The sequence below is a fragment of the Pinus tabuliformis genome, chromosome X, assembly GCF_031772625.1.
Source record: "Pinus tabuliformis cultivar Carrire ecotype Pingquan chromosome X, CPIR1, whole genome shotgun sequence".
Taxonomy (NCBI): Eukaryota; Viridiplantae; Streptophyta; class Pinopsida; order Pinales; family Pinaceae; genus Pinus; species Pinus tabuliformis.
The window spans coordinates 469791097-469805926 of NC_142308.1; the positions used below are offsets into that span (position 1 = coordinate 469791097).

The window sequence follows — 14830 nt, forward strand, 5'->3', positions numbered from 1 at the left end:
CCGGTCAACTTGTGCCTAATGCAAGTAGAGCTCCAAATGACATATACACCTTGGATGAGGTCGTTAAATGATGTTTCTTGGCAAAAGAAGATGAGAGTTGGCTATGGCATAGAGAAATGGGACATATAAACTGTGACAACCTTGTTAGAATTACCAAAAAGGAAGTTGTGAGAGAAATGCCATTGATTTCAAAACCAACCAATGCTGTATGTGAAAACTGTTGACATGGCAGGTAGACAAAAGTCAAATTCAAGACAAAAGAACACTTCACATTACAACCATTGGAATTAATACATACTGATCTATGTGGACCAATGAGGACTAAAGGATTGAATGGTGAATTATATTTTATGCTAATGATAGATGATTATACCAGGATGACGATTGTTAGTTTCTTGAAGAAAAAGTCCTAGGCATTTGAATGTTTCAAGATCTACAAGGAAATGGTTGAAAATGAAATTGATTTAAAGATTAAATGTTTGAGATCTGATAACGGTGACGAATTTACCTCCAAAGCATTTCAACATTTTTGTGAAGAAAATGGAATAAAAAGGCAGTTCTCAACAGCCAGAACATCGCAACAAAATGGAGTTGTTGAAAGGAAGAATAGAGCTGTACAAGAAATAGCCTGAACAATGCTAAATGATTAAAAATTAGATGACAAATTTTGGGTTCAAGCAGTTGATACAACTGTATTTATTTTGAATAGAAGTTTACTTAGAAACAATTGTGATATGACTCCATACAAACTCTGGAATGGGAGACCAACAAATGTCAAATATTTTAGGGCATTTGGGAGCAAATGTTACATTAAAAGAGAAGATCAGGAAACGGGAAAGTTTGATTCTCGAGTAGACGAAGGTATTTTTGTTGGTTATTCATGCAAAAGAAAAGCTTATAAATGTTACAATCAGAGACTTAAACGAATAGTTGAAAGCATCAATGTAACATTTAATGAAGATTATGGCTCAAAGGTTAATGAGGAAAGCTCCTCTTCAAGCAAACCAAAGATACATGAGTTAGAACCAGAAAAGGTCAAAGAAGAAGTCCTAGAGCAAGCACAATTGAATAAGGAAACAACTACCAACCAGGAAGAGATAAGAGACGAACAACAGGTTGAACAAGAAGCACCCCCAAAGGCCCCCAAAGAATGGTATCAAAAGAATCATCCATCAAATCAGATCATTGGGGATCTCAATGAAGGAATAGGAACTAGAAGAAATTGCCAACTTCGTGCACCACAACAAGCCCATCTTTCCCTTTTAGCTACATTTGAGCCTAACAATTTTGAAGAATCCAATCAAGATGAACATTGAGTTGCTACCATGAATGAAGAATTGGATCAAATTGAGAAAAATGACACTTGGGAATTGGTCCCACAGCCAAAAGATAAAAATGTCATTAGGACAAAATGGGTTTTCAGGAACAAGTTAAATGAGGATGGATAGGTTACCAAGAACAAGGCAAAAGGTTGGTTTGCAAAGGATATGCATAGGTTAAAGGAATTGATTTTGAAGAAACATTTGCTCCCATTGCTTGAATGGAAGCTATCAGGATGTTCTTGGCTTATGCATGTTCGAGAAAGATCAAAATTTATCAAATGGACGTGAAATCAACATTTCTAAATGGAGAATTAGAAGAAGTATATATAGAACAACTTGAGGGATTTTTTGCTCACTGACAAGAAAGATTATGTTTGCAGGTTAAAGAAGGCATTGTATGGTCTCAAACAGGCACCCAGAGCATGGTATGCCTGTCTTGACAGGTATTTGCAACAAGAAGGATTCAAGAAGGGAAGTGCGGATAACAACCTTTATGTAAGGATTGAACATGATAGTTTGACGATTATTGAAGTATATGTGGATGATATAATCTTTGGGAGTGATGATGACAGGTTAAGTAAAAAGTTTGCTACAAATATGCAGAGTGAGTTCGAGATGTCACTACTTGGTGAGTTGACATACTTTTTGGGACTTCAGATATCTCAGCAAGACAAGGGAATATTTATCTGTCAAACCAAATATATCAAGGAAATGTTGAAGAAATTTCAAATGGAAGATTGCAAGCCAGTTCTCACTGCAATGGTGACAGGTTGCAAGTTGAGCATAAATGACACGTCTAAAGATGTGGATCAGAGGATGTATAAATCTATGATTGTTTGTCTTCTATATGTAACAACTTCTAGGCTAGATGTGATGTAAGTAGTTGGGCAAGTTGCAGGATTCCAAGCAACACCAAAGGAATCCCATGTTATTGTGGTAAAAAGGTTTTTTGATATCTTAAGGGAACAACATAATATGGACTATGGTATCCTAAAGGAAATGAGCTAACCATCGAGGCTTATACCGATGCAGATTGGGCAGGAAGTGTTGATGATCGTAAGAGCACTAGTGGAGCAACCTTCTATCTAGGTGGTTGTCTTGTTTCGTGGTTGAGCAAGAAGCAATCTTCAATCTCATTATCCACAGCGGAAGCAGAATACATAGCAACAACAGCTTGTTGTACCCAAGTCCTTTGGATGAAACAAACCTTGCACGATCTTCAAGTGAAGTTTGATGAGCCCATTCCAATTTTCTGCAATAACACCAACACCATCAATATTTCCAAGAATCCTGTGATGCATTCAAAAATGAAACACATTCAATTCGAGTACCATTTTGTTAGAGAATAGGTTGCTGAGAAAAACATCAAGGTTGAATACATTGGGACAAAAGAACAAATCGCTGACATCTTTACCAAACCTTTACCACGTGAGGCATTTGAGTATCTTCGCCAAAAGCTTGGGATTCTCCCACATTCCCATTAGATTATTCTTTTATCCAGTCAAGTCGAAAGGGGGAGTTAAGGCAGGTTATAGGTCTGCAGGAGAGGCAACTTGTCAGGGGGAATTACCCTTTGCCATTGATGTCAAAGGGGGAGAGAAAGCGTTAGGAAGGTTAGAAGCATGATGTTAGGGGGAGTTATGATCACGGGGGGAGTACTTGTGTTGTCATCAATGCCAAAGGGGGAGATTGTTGATAGGCGGTTGTCATTGATGTCAACCTAAGTAGCACCAAGAGCTACCCGATCTTCCATGGCAAATTTGACATGGAAATTCATGGAAAAATTGTGTCAAGATCCTTCTAGATAGATTCTCCTTGATGAGATGTTTCTGTTGATATATGGTACGCCTCGTGGTTCCTCTTGGTTTGAGAGAAAATTGAGGTTGAAGTTGAAGACCTAGTTTTGTGGGTTAAAACCCAGGGGTTAGAGACATGATATCTTATTCACTAATGGCTGTCAATATATGACAGGGATTCTCACCGTAATCTCACCACGTATAAGTTGAATAAATTCAAGATCCAAAGGTAGTAAACCAATCATTGACTTCACAATCTAGGTGGGACCATATGCACTAAGCCAATCATTGATTTCAAATTTCTATATTTCTAAGAAAGATCCTTAACACAATATTAAGGGTTAATTATTATTAATAAAATTATATTATTTTGATAAATTATTTTTCCTTATCAAATCAAAAGGTCTCGGCATAATTAAGGTTGAAAAATTTGAAAAGAGCTAGCGGTCATTTCTTAACTTGTGCACAAGGCATGATTTGTTTGAGTCTTAATCCTTAAAAATCCCTCCTATTTCCAATGGTTATCTTTAAAGGAACTCGGCTTATAAAATGGGACTTCTCATATCTACCATAAGTGTGCTTAGACAAATAAGAAAAATTACTCTTTGAGATTTTGGCCACCATACAGGGCTATCAACGCAGATATTTGAAGCAAATTTGGCGTCGTCTCTTAAGATTGAAGGTGTGTATCGGTCTTATTGGAGGCTTCAACGAAATATCTAGTCAACTCTGAATTTGGAGATTACCCTACGAAGCTAATCAACGCAAAGTCTTTTAGTATAGGGATCGATCTCAACATCACTTAAATTGCAGGAATGAGACCTTAATGATTTTTTCTGAGCACCCTATGTTGATTTATGGTAGCATTGGATGTGCTCGAAGCCTCAAAATTTGCAGGGAGGCTAGCACACATGTATTCCAGAATACCTAGAAATCCTTTTGGGAAATTCCACCCCGAGATAGTTTTATTAAAATAATTAATTACTTTAATGGATGCCTAAGTATAAACTTACGAAATTAAAATAATTAAAGGGTATTAATAAAACTGGGTGTGAATCTTCTAGAAGAAGATGGAGATCGAGTCAATATGATCTAAGCCATTGATTAGAATTTAATCTGGGCTGTTGATTACTCAATGAGAAGATTATAAGAAGGACTTCGATGGGCATTTGGAAGACACATCGAGTGGGATCAAGAGATCGATTTCTCAAGAGAGTAGCGCAGAGCAGCCAGAGAGATCATCGAGGAGATTCTTGCAGTGAGGGGCAGGGATAGTTTTCCGGAGGAAGTTTTTCTGATCCGGAGAGTGCAAGGCAGAGAGTAGTCCAGAGAGGCAGTGCAGAGCTTCAGAGGGAGTCTGTATTTCTGCTGGGGAACAGTTGGGATCTAGTGCCGGAGCCGAGGTGTGAGACTAGGAGGCCAGAGGGCCGAAGTTTCCAACTGGCAGGAGATCAAGAGGAGGTGCAGCGCAGTCCCAACAACAGTGACGCAGTAACTGCGTAGGTGTGACGCAGTGCTGTGCAGAGGCTCATCTCCAGTGCAGATCAGTGCCAAATTTTCCAGTGACAGGGTGAGATCATCTCACTATCTTTTGTCCAGTTAGATCTTTGTATAGGATTGTCAGTTTGGGCATCCGAAGAATTGTATTCAGAAACTACTGCTTAATAATACAAACCCTCAGCTGCTGCACTGGTTTTCCCAAATTGGGTTTTTCCGGGCACATTTGTCCAAAAACAACAACGTCACTTGTGTGTGTGTTATTTCTTCTTACTCAGTTCTTATATCCGCATATAATTTAATTAGTGAAGGTTGCAGTTTTATTTACTTCGATATTTACAGTGTAACACAGTAAATAACTTGCATGAATTAACAAGTAGGAGTAATAATATTGGTTTGCTGCAGTAGGGGATTTGGGTCTCCAATGTTCACATGGTATCGGAGCATAGGTGAAGCAAAAGAGCAGACAGGAAGAGCCCAGTGTTGAAGAGGAGGAGGGAGATCGAAGTGCTGCGTAGGCAGCAAATCGAATCCCCAAAGGGATTGCGCAGTCCAGGGCAGGAGGGCAAGATTCTCGAGGAAAATCTATCTCTGCGTGAGTTGACAGAGAGGTAAGATTTATAGTTCGTGATTTTTCAATGGCAGAGGGAGCAGTGCAACAGTAGATTCAATGCAGAGTAGTCTTCTAGTGGGACGCAGTTTTTTGCAGCGTTTGTTGGGTTAGAAAAGCGACAGAAGAAGGAAGAAGACACTTTTTGAGGGAATTTCTTCCTCAGTTTATTCTGAGCTAAGGAATTCTATTTCTCAGTTGCTGAGCAACAATAGTGAGGAGCAAATCTACTATCTCCAGCGGGGAGTGCATAGGCTAGCCTAGCAGCTGCACAGAGGAGAGGGAGCAATTCGACTTTTTGTTGGTAGAGATGGCAGCTAATGTGTTGAGAGATCAAGATCAATTGGACAGAGCATTCAACTATGTGATCTGGAAGGCTAGGATCTCTTGCCTTCTAGATGAGCATGATCTCAAAGCCTATGCCGCTAGTGTGGTAGTTTTACCTGCCGATGCAGATCCGCTCAAGAAGTACAAGGCTGAGATGGCGAAGGCCAAGTTGTTGGTCCTCGACGGAGTGAGAGATCACGTTGTATGTCACATTGCTAGCAAAGGGACGACCAAAGAGATGTTGGATGCCTTGGCTACATTGTATCAAGGATCTTCTGAGCAGCGAAAGATGTACTTGGAGGAGAAAATGAGATCCGTGAGGATGCAGAAGGGGGAACACATTAATCCATTCGTATCGAAGCGTCAGGAAGTCCGAGATTAGTTGACAATTGTAGGATCATCACCTCAGCCTACAGAGATGGTGAGGTTGGCCATGAATTCAGTCTCAAAAGAATGGCAAGTACTTGTCCAGAGTATCTTGGGCAGGGAGAAATTGCCGGATTGGGAAGGGATGTGGGCCGTTCTTCAATAGGAAGAGATGAGGCGAGAATTAGTCAAGTGCAAACTTGATGGCAACAACAGTAGTGGGACAAAGCCCAAGGAGGAGGAGGAGAATGCAGCTCTTGCATCAAAGGGGCAGTAGGAGCAACAAAGGAAGAAGGATGTTTCTAAGATCAAATGTTTCCTATGTGGTGAATTTGGTCACTACGCTACGCAGTGTCCTCTCAAGAAGAAGGACAAGGACGAGAAACATGATCCGAAGGCTACAACCACAAGGATTGAGGAGGGGGAGTTTGCCATGATTGCCTAGATATCTCTAGTGGAGAGGTGGGGTGATCTAGTATTGTAGTTCGAAAGAACTGTAGATGGGCAGGGTCCATTGAGGAGTCCACCTCATGGATCAATACCTCTCTACGGGAGCCCATATCAAAAGTAGCAAGATGGACCAGTGTCAATTGGTGCAGAGGAATGCCAGAGTGACAATTGTAGTGGCTAGGAGCACTAGAGACTGAGCAACACAGAGCTGAGTTGGCAGCAGTGTAGTTGGCACAGTGCAGAGTCAGTAGCAACGCAAAGACTTCAGAGGGTCAGCGCAAAGACTAGCAGTAGTTAGAACTCCAACAACAGATGCATCACGCTGAACACCTTTGGTTCAGTATTTTGGATGTTTTTCTGTTGCAACAACAACAGAGTTGCAGTGCGGATGCAGTTGGCTGCAACATGCAGAGTTAGCGGCAACATAGATACAACATTTGCGCAGTAGTTGCTGGGCAGTGATGTCAGACATTAGCAGCGCAGTAGTTGCTGGGCAGTGATGTCAGACATCAGCGGCGCAGAGGGAGATGTTACAGAATTAGGGTGATGCTTCAGCAGGTTGCATTACTAGAGAACATCCCTCACTAAGAGGGAGTGTTGATTTTTGGTAGCATTGGATGTGCTATAACCCTAAAAATTTGCAGGGAGGCTAGGACACATGTATTCCAGAATACCTAGAAATCGTTTTGGGAAATTCCACCCGAAGGCAGTTTTATTAAAATAATTAATTATTTTTAATGGATCCCTAAGTATAAACTTAGGAAATTAAAATAATTAAAGTGTATTAATAAAACTGGGTGTGAATCTTCTAGAAGAAGACGAAGATAAAGTCAATATGATATGAGCCATTGGTTAGAATTTAAGCTAGGCCGTTGATTACTCAACGAGAAGATTATGAGAAGGATTTCGATGGGCATTTGGAAGACACATCGAGTGGGATCAATAGATCAATTTCTCAAGAGAGTAGCGTAGACCAGCCGGGGAGATCATCGAGGAGATTCTTGTAGTGAGGGACAGGGATAGTTTTCTGGGGGAATTTTTCCTGATCCAGTGAGTGCAAGGAAGAGAGGGCAGAGAATAGTCTGGAGAGGCAACACAGTGCCACGCAAAGGTAGTGCAAAGCTACGCTGTGGCAACGCAGAGCTTTAGAGGGAGTCTGTAAATGGGGATCTAGAGCCGGAGCCGGGTGTGAGACCGAGAGACCAGAGGGCCAAAGTTTCTAGCTAGCAAGAGATCAAGAGGAGGTGCAACAGAGTCCCAGTAGCAGTGATGCAGTAACTGCGTAGGTGTGACGCAGAGGCTCATCTCTAGTGCAGATCAGTGCCGGATTTTCCAGTGACAGGGTGAGATCATGTCACTATCTTTTGTCTAGTTAGATCTCTATATAGGATTGTCAGTTTGGGCATCTGAAGAATTGTATTCAGAAACTACTGCAGAATAATACAAACCCTCAGCTGCTGCACCGGTTTTCCTGAATTGGGTTTTTCTGGGGACATTTGTCCAAAAACGACAATGTCACTTGTGTGTGTGTTATTTCTTCTTGCTCAGTTCTTATTTCCGCATATAATTTAATTAGTGAAGGTTGCAGTCTTATTTACTTAGATATTTACAGTGTAACACAATGAATAACTTGCATGAATTAACAAGTAGGAGAAGTAATATCAATTTGCTACAATAGGGGATTTGGGTCTCCAAATTTTTGCAACTTACAGGAACAAAAACGATGAAATCTTCGAAGGATCTGGGTTTGTTTTGATACAAAACTGTGGAAGGTGGGTCACTCTAAGGTTTCAGAAGTCTTAAGGCCACATGCATTTGGCATTTCAGACCAATGAACATTTCCAAACATATTCAATTCTTTTGTAAACATGTTAACTAAATATATATCGAGGTATGATGACAGAAAGGGTCACGGTGCCATGTGGATTGGACTGAGAAAATAATTCAAGGCCGGTTTTAATTCTTCAATGGGACGATATGATTTTAACTATTGTTAAAGACTTCGGTCAAAAGGTAGAATTGAGCTTCTTTGCTTCAGGATTGTATATTGTTAAGGGTTTCAAGCTTCATTTGAAATTACGGTTTGTTCCTTTATGTTAGGTTCTACATATTAATTAGGACTCTGTTTGAACTATCAATTTAAGTAAGGGTTGCATTTATTAGTGCAATTATGTCAAGGACGGTCACATTGATTAGGGTTTGCATAAAATGTGTACTTAAAGGTTATTACAACTCTTGTATAGTTTTCACGGTTTGTGGTAAAGTCTAGGTAGAATTGAAAGCATTCATTAGGTCTGTCCTAGTCAACCATTTTGTCCAATATTAGATTGTTGATAGTAATTGAACAAGCCAAGAAAAAAAAGACAATAAGCAAGTCACAAGCACAATTTAGGTAGGTTTTGAATCATTCGATTTTGTACATTCATTATTTTATACTCACACTTGTTTTGTGTAATATTCCTAATTAGCCATGGCTAATTGGAATATTCGGTTTTGCTCAGTTTTGCCTTCTATAGTTATTTATAAATAAAAAGGTGAGGAAAGGGGGACATAACTCACTTTATGAATAATGTCACTCGCTAGTAGCACAACGTTGTAACTTAAAAGGGGAGCCAAGGGGACCCAAGGACCACGTAGAGAAGGGGCCCACGTAGACACTTGGAGGGACTGCGCAGATGGAGAAGGAACACGTGGCAAAAGAGAGGCTACGTTGCAGGAGGTGGGCCTTAGGGTTTTGAGAGAGGCCAACGCTATAAAGGAGAGAGGAGCCTCCTCATTTTGATCATTCGATTATGTTGCATTTGAGCTAGTCACTTCGACTTAGAGCACGCTGGCTGTTTAGCCTGTCTGCAACACTGTTTAGTGCATCGAGTGTCTCCGTTCGGAGATCTCACCCTTAGCCCGGGGGGACTTCGAGTGCCTGCTCGGGCGAGGTACTTTCAACGATATTTTCAGGGGGAGCGATTTCTGAAGTTGAGGAGGAGCTGAGCATTCTGATGACTGCACAGTCTTGAGAGGGGAGGACGCAATCTCTTTTGATAGGAGCTTCGGATTGGGTTTACGAGGAGGATTTGAGCTGGGAGATTGAGCAAGGGATCAACCCTTGCATATTGGAGGATTTTGGCAGAGTTTTTGGTAGAGTTTTGGAGGATTCTCTTTAGGGGCAGCGCAGAGCCTTGAGGGATTGCGTAGATCCCCAAGGGGGTGATTTTCGGGGGTCAGCTATTTTAGAAAAGCTTTTTGGGATTTTCTGGGTTTATTGAGCAGAGGCTGATTCCAGAGTTTCAGCATTTTCTGAGGAGGGGAACAACCCCAAATCCTCATTTGATTCCAGCAGTAGTAGCAGCACAACAGTGCTCCGACAGCTTAGACGCAGTTCACAGAGAGGCCATTTCCTTACCATCCTAAGTGTATTTCTTCACTTGCCTTGTGCAAGTCGAGGTGCTATCTTTCTGATCACCTCCTGTACTCTTTCCATTACTCAGTATAATAAAATGGCTTAAAATTTCTCTCTGCATTTCTTGAGTATCTGCTTATATTCCATGTATACATTATTGTATGTTGCACTACTGTTATTTCTCTAGTTGGAGTTTGCTTGTGTTTGAGGGATATCTCTGATAAGGGATATTACAGTGGTATCAGAACATAGATCTGGCTCAGCCTGTGGAGCTAGCAGTCTATGATACTGAGGGAGAAACCCTACAACTGTTATAGAGGTAGGAAATACAGAGATATTGAGTGTAGGTTGGAGAACACCTACGGAGAGGGAGATTATGTTCGGGTGGTGGACACAGAACAGGAGGAGCCTGCGGTGAACATAGAATAGGAGGAGCCTGTGGTGGCGCAGAGCAGGAGGATCCGATGGCAGATGATGGCGGGAAGAAATTTGTGGACATGCTCCTCAAATCAGTGCAGGACCTGTCGAGGCAGATCGAGGTGATGGGGCAGAGATTCATGGCGATGGAGGCTAGACAGCGTGAGAGCCCACGGGTTTTCCAGGTTGGTGAGGGATTGGGTGCATCTCACCATTTGCTAGAGCAGGGTGCCACTCAGCGCGATACTACTCAGTAGGTGGCCTCACATGCCCCTACACGCTCTACCATGCCCACTTTCCTAGGAGCAGACACGGGGGCCGGAGCCCAGCAGGAGGCAGAGCCCGGTCATACGTGCGATTATTTTGCAGAGTACCAGGCCTATGGGCAGGAGTTCAGGGATGCTCTCTCATTCAGAGACTTTGTTCAGCTCGAGCGGGATAGTATACCCTGCGACCATCACAGAGGATACTGACATTATCGTGATGGAGACACCCACCGCACAACTAATAGATTTCACTTGCCTATGTTTGATGGCTCATCAAACAGTTCGACAAAGTCTTGGGTGGAGAAGCTGGACATGTATTACCAGCTTAACCAGATGTCGGAGATAGAGGCCATCAAGGTGGTGACATTACATTTGGATGGTGAGGCCCAGGACTGGTGGTTCCATGGGTTGGTTACACTCGGACACTCCATAGTGACGAAATATGCTGAGTTCACCAAGAGACTGATAGAGAGGTTTGACCGGAGGGATCCGGAACAACACTTTGTTGAGCTGACGAGGCTCAAACAGACCGGGAACCCAGAGACCTACATTGTAGACTTCTTGAGGGTTTCAGTGATGGTGCCAGATCTATCCGCGACACGGAGGATCTACATGTTTGTTGAGGGGTTAGCAAAGCCACTTCGGGGTCTAGTCAGATCCACTAGACTAGCCACACTCCAGGATGCTATTAGCAGGACCCGGGACTTACAGGATGCCTTACCCAGGACTCGGACACCTTACCCCCAGAGACAGGCTTTCCAGCCTAAGGGGAAGGATGTGAGGATTCTGCCTCCAAAGGGGAATCCAAGATGAGCACAGATTGATGATGATGCTAGGAGGGAGCTGAAGAAGAAGCGGTTGTGCTTTACCTGTCAGGAGCTGTGGGCACCGGGACATAGATGTGCTGCTGGCAAAGCACATTTTATTGAGGTCTTCTTCGAGAGCAGTGGGGAAGAGGATGAGGAGGATGATGTGGAGGTAGGAGATAGTCATGCCGCACAGGATCCTTTGCCACCTCCACCACCAGTAGCAGGTGGTGCAGCTTCCTCACCTACCAGAGGGGCCCTTGTAGCATTGCGAGGAGTTCCCAAGTATTTGATGCTGTGCGTATGGGGGACAGTACGTGGCCAACGAGTATCAGTTTTGGTTGACAGTGGGGCAACCCACAACTTCATCGATGCACAGATGGTTGAGCGGAGAGGTATACAGACAGAGAGCTTTAATGGCTTTTCAGTTTTGGTCCCAGGAGATCAGACCATGGTGTGTGCTCGTTATGTTCCAGAGTTATCAATGACGATGGGCACCTACACACTGACTGACCACTTTTTCATGGTCGATATTCCGGACACCAACATGATACTGGGTGTTCAGTGGCTTATCACTCTAGGGAAGGTCACGACAGATTGGAAGGCCCTAGAGATGGAGTGGGATGATGAGAAGACAGGGAGGCATGAGAAGATACGGGGACAACACACATATCCGCGTCAAATTGTTTCTGCTCATCGGATGGAGGCAATCTTCCGGAAGGGAGATGTAGAGTGGGCAGTGGAGCTGCGTGCATCAGAGGCAGGGACTACAGGGCAGACGGTGCACCCAGAGATACAGTCCATCCTTGACCAGTATGCCACAGTGTTTGGGGAGATTCCGCCGGGACAACCACTGGACCGGGGGTTTGAGCACACCATTGAGCTTGAGCAGGGCATACAGGCAGTGATTACTACCCCCTATAGGCATCCCAAGGCCTATCGAGATGAGATTGAGCGGGCCATTCAGGAGTTGCTGGCTCTTGGGCACATTCGGCCAAGCATGAGTCCTTTTGCTTCTTCCGTGGTGTTGGTGAAGAAGAAGGATGACACATTGAGGATGTGCATTGATTACAGGGCCCTGAACAAGAAGACCCTGAAGAACAGGTACCCCATACCCAGGATCGATGAGTTGATGGATGAGTTGAGAGGAGCACGGTTCTTCTCAAAGATTGATTTGAGATCTGGGTACCATCAGATTCGCGTGAGGGAGCAAGACATTCCCAAGACCGCCTTCAGGTGTCACTATGGGCACTTTGAGTTTTTGGTGATGCCCTTCGGGCTAACCAACGCCCCAGCTACATTCCAGTCCTGCATGAATCACATCTTGCGCAGTCACTTAACGAAGTTTGTGTTGGTGTTCTTTGATGATATTCTCATTTACAGCAGGACTTGGGAGGAGCATCTCCAGCACATTGAGACAGTGTTGCACATCTTGGAGGAGCAATAGTTCTATGCCAAGCTCTCCAAGTGTGAGTTTGGGTTGACGGAGATGTTGTACTTGGGACACATCATAGGGGTGGACGGAGTGAGAGTCCACGAGGAGAAGATCAAGGCCATCAGAGATTGGCCGGAGCCGAGGAACGTGATAGAACTTCGGGGATTCATTGGCATTTGTACTTACTACCGGAAGTTCGTCAAGAGTTTCTCACAGCTTGTTGCACCCCTGACAGATTTGACGAGGAAGGGGGCATTCAGTTGGTCGGATACAGCGCAGCGAGCCTTTGACAGGCTCAAGGAGGTTATGAGCAGCTGCCCAGTGCTTGTATTGCCGGATTTTTCGCAGCCATTTGTTTTGGAGTGTGATGCGTCGGGAGAGGGGATCGGCGCAGTGTTGATGCAGGGAGGTCACCCTATAGCCTTTGAGAGCCGGAAGCTCCTTCCGCATGAGAGGTTGTATTCTATATACAACAAGGAGATGCTGGCCATTATGCATGCATTGGCCAAATTCCGGCAGTATTTAGTGGGTAACAGGTTCAGGGTGAGGACTGATCACAATAGCCTCAGGTTCTTTTTGGAGCAGAAACAGCTACAGGAGAGGCAGCAGAAGTGGATCAGTAAGATCCAAGCGTATGACTTTGACATTGAGTATGTCAAGGGTAAGAACAACGTGGTAGCAGATGCCCTTTCACGTAGACCAGCCATGTTGTCTCTTATGAGCTTGGACACAGACTGGAGGGCTCGACTCTTAGTAGAGTACTCCAAGGACAGATTTGCATGTGAGGTTCTGGATGGGCAGGTGGCGGATGACAGGTACAGGGTAATCGATGAGATCATCTACTATAGGGACCGGATCTTCTTGACTGAGGGATCTCAGCTCAAGAAGAAGATACTTCAGGCATCACATGATTCACCATTGGCCGGCCATTAGGGGTTTACCAAAACCTACAGGGCCATTAGAGAGAGGTTCTCATGGAAGGGCCTCAAGGAGGACGTACTCCAGCATATCCGGGAGTGCGATATTTGCCAGAGGAACAAGGGGGAGATGAGCCATCCCGCAAGATTATTGCAGCCTCTTCCCATTCCGGAGGGGAAATGGGAGAGTATTTCGATGGACTTCATCATAGGGTTGCCATGGTGCACGACAAGGATTGTATCTTTGTCGTCGTTGATCGACTGACAAAGTACGCACACTTTTTCGCCATATCCGCACACTACATAGCAACGCAGGTGGCCGAGCTGTTCTTTAGAGAGGTCTTCAGGCTACATGGTCTTCCTAAGACCATCATTAGTGACAGGGACAGCCGTTTCATGGGCGGGTTTTGGCAGGAGCTTTTCCGGTTGGTGGGGACGGAGTTGACACCGAGTACCAGTTATCACCCATAGACGGACGGGCAGATAGAGATAGTTAACAAGTGGCTGGAGGGCTACTTGCGTAACTATGTCAATGGGCAGCGGCGAGCATGGCTGAAACCGCTGCATCTGGGGGAGTACTGCTACAACACTACACATCACATGTCCATTGGTATGTCACCATTCTATGTTTTGTATGGATATCATCCTTTATCTTTTGCTGACGTGATGTTTGATGCTAGCAAGGCTCCGAGAGCCAAGATTTGGATCCAAGAGAGTCAGGATATCCTTCGAGCTCTCAAGGATAATATGGCTACAGCGCAGAACCAACGGAAGCTGTATGCTGACAGGGGTCGGGTGGAGAGACAGTTTGAGGTAGGGGACTTGGTCTACCTACGATTATAGCCATACTGACAGTCGTCACTGAAGCAGAAGGGAGCTAATAAGCTCAAGCCCCGCTTTTATGGGCCATACAGGGTGATACGCAGGATTGGACAAGTCGCGTATGAATTGGAGTTGCCCCAAGGCAACAAGATTCATAACGTTTTTCATGTATCATGCTTGAAGAAGGCATTGGGGCAGTAGGTGACAGTGACAGATGAGCTACCACCCATGGATGATGAGGGGCATTTGGTGTTGCAGCCAGAGGCTATTATTGATACCAGGGAGAGGCAACTACGGAGCAGGACAGTTCGGAATTCTTGGTGAGGTGGAAGAATTTACCGGATGAGGATGCCACTTGGGAGAGTGAGAACATTTTGCAGCATCCATCACTTCAGTTGCTTG

At 44.1% G+C, this 14830-nt stretch overlaps 1 protein-coding gene across 2 annotated transcripts in view; it reads left to right on the forward strand.

Annotated features, from left to right (window-relative positions):
* The window catches only part of LOC149140708 (YbaK/aminoacyl-tRNA synthetase-associated domain-containing protein), a 126872-nt gene that overhangs the window by 28567 nt on the left and 83475 nt on the right, over nucleotides 1–14830 (forward strand). The window lies entirely within an intron of this gene.